Source organism: Sinocyclocheilus anshuiensis, unplaced genomic scaffold (assembly GCF_001515605.1).
Source record: "Sinocyclocheilus anshuiensis isolate Anshui unplaced genomic scaffold, SAMN03320099.WGS_v1.1 scaffold1324, whole genome shotgun sequence".
Lineage (NCBI taxonomy): Eukaryota > Metazoa > Chordata > Actinopteri > Cypriniformes > Cyprinidae > Sinocyclocheilus > Sinocyclocheilus anshuiensis.
In genome coordinates this window covers 81757-84424 of record NW_015547694.1, presented here as the reverse complement: position 1 = coordinate 84424, position 2668 = coordinate 81757, and the positions used below count along the sequence as shown (strand labels likewise).

Sequence of the window (2668 nt, the reverse complement as noted above, 5' to 3'; positions counted from 1 at the left end):
ACACACACTCTCACACACACTCTCACACACACTCACACACACACTAACTCACACACACACTCAGTTCTGTAACTTAATGACTACAGACTCAAACCAGCATGAATGATTTTACTTAATAAAGAAGGTTTCGTCAGGATTTGACTCACATCTGAGGAACATGTCTTTTAAGTATAAAAGTCTAAATAAACACATTTACTTACAGTAGCTCTTTAAATGGGGACATACCATGTACTTCTGTTGTTATGTTCATCTAGCTATAAAAACTATAACCTGACAGTAACAGAAATATTTCTGCATGTGTACGTTGTTTTTTGTTGTTGTTGTTGTTGTTGTTTTTACAAATTGTAGTTCAACTTTATTTACCTAATTATTTTTAAATTGAAATTAATTTAGATTATTTTTAGACTATATCATATTAATTTAAAAATAATAATTTTCTTAATAAATTCAATAAAATTAAGACATTTAAAAATGGTTTTGGGAGGTTTAACTCACTTCTAAATACAAATATGTTGCCAAAATATGATTGAGATACACACACAGAGAGAGAGAGAGTCTTTTAAATAAATAACTTTAAATAACTTTATTTATTAAATTTTTAATTAAAATTTAGATTACTTTTCAAAGTAAAATTTTACATAAATTTTAACTAATGTAAAATGGTTCAGGTCATACTTATCAGCTTCCAGAAGAGATCAGATGTGCTAAAACATTAGCCACATTTAAATCTACTCAAAACTCATCTATTAACTGTGCATTTATTGAATGAGCACTGTGCGATGTCCGAACTGATTGCACTGTATTTTATTCATGTATAATCATTTTCTATTCTTAACTGTTTTAATTCTTTTTAAATCATTTTTAAAAGTTTTAAAATTCCCCCACACACACACACTCACACTTACACACACTCTCACACACACACACACACACACTCACACTCACACACACACACATTCATATTCACACGGCTCTGATGAACAGTTACATTCCTCTTTATTCAATTAATAAGAACACATGAAAATGAAGAAAACATATTCTCATCTGCGTTTATTCAAGTTTGTGCCTCCTAATCTAAAGTGACTTATAATATCCAATAGCACCTTTAAGAGGCTGAAAATATAAATATGTCTAAACATAAATCTTATTAAAATTGTTTTTGCACAAATCATTAAAACTAAACCAAACTATTTGTAGAAACATTCCGATTAACATAGATATTAAGTTGAAAACACCCTCGGCTCTTACAAAAAGCAAGATAAAAACACTACAACTATGACTGGATGGAGTTTTATCATTATTTTACACTAATAAAGACAAAATGACAATACTGTAAGGCTTCGCTGTGAAACTATTACCCAGCTAACAGAGAATGTTAATGTTTCTTAAAGGTTACGTAAATGTTAGGACAAATCATTCTTAAAATAATGTTTATGGAACGTTCTTATAACATTATTAATATGTTCTATGTGTTCTCTTAATGCTGAGGAAACGTCCTTATGATGTTATTTGTACGCTCTCAGAACTTGTTCAGTAACTTTTTTCAGTAACAATAGAATGTTTCCAGATTGGTTGTGTTCCTCTAATGTCTGAATAACCAAGAAAAAAAACATTCTTTAAATATAAAAAAGGTTGATTTAAATGATGAGAGCACATTCAGATGTAACGTTCTCAAAATGTTTTTAAAATGTTACAATGGAACGTTTCACTAATGTTTACACAACCGAGAAGAAACGCTCATAATACTGGACGTTTTGAATGTTAAAAAAAACACTTTAAAATACCGTTTTCATAATTGAATGGGAATGTAAGGAAACATTCTCAGAACATGTTTTTGTTGGCTGGGTAGATGCATCGGTTCCTGTCATAATTCTGCGTTATTATTTTCACAGATATTAGCTTTATCTCTGCACAGTAAACACAGCTGGTCTGCGATCATCATCAGGCCGTGGTGGTGTTTGCTGCTCCTGGTTTCTCTCATCCTAATGTCTGTGAAGAGAAGGATTGAAGGATCGACACACAAGGTGGTTTCTTTCAGGTAGGATGAAGAAAGCATGTGCCTTACGGTGTCATGCTGCAGCCGGATGCGTGCGCGTAGTTCCCGATGTAGTGAACGTCGCAGTGAACTACGTTATTGCTGAAGTCCGACTCTGACACCTGGAAGCCTGGGTTTACTGTAATCTGCAAGAAAGCACATCAGATCCTTGAGAAGATCCTCAAAGCAACAGCAGCGCATGTGGAGGGTTTCTGACCTTCAGCGTGTAGCGTCCCGGCTGGACGTCTGTGATATCGATCCACTGACAGGCGATGTCTGCGCTGTATGTGTCGTAACATCCGGGACTCAAACCCTGCGATCAGTGTTGGGGAGTATGTTACATGTAATGGAGTTACGTCATTTAATTACAATAAAAACCATACATCAATGGAAAGATTATTTATTCAGCTTTCAGATGATGCATAAATCTAAATTTCAAGAAATTGACCCTTGTGACTGGTTTTGTGCTCCAGGGTCGCATATAAGGTTACACTTTATTTTAAGGTGTCCCTGTTACAGTGTAATTATACATGTAAGTACTGTGTAATATTACTTAACTAACTACATGTACTTACTATATGGTTAGGGTTTGGTTTAGGGTTACTTGCATGTAATTATGCATAATTTATTGTT

The 2668-nt window shown here is 33.6% G+C and overlaps 1 protein-coding gene across 1 annotated transcript in view; it reads right to left on the bottom strand.

The window, feature by feature from the left end:
- LOC107703626 (synphilin-1-like) overlaps positions 1–2668 on the bottom strand; it is a 32489-nt gene that overhangs the window by 14990 nt on the left and 14831 nt on the right. The gene's annotated exons all lie outside the window — the stretch shown is intronic.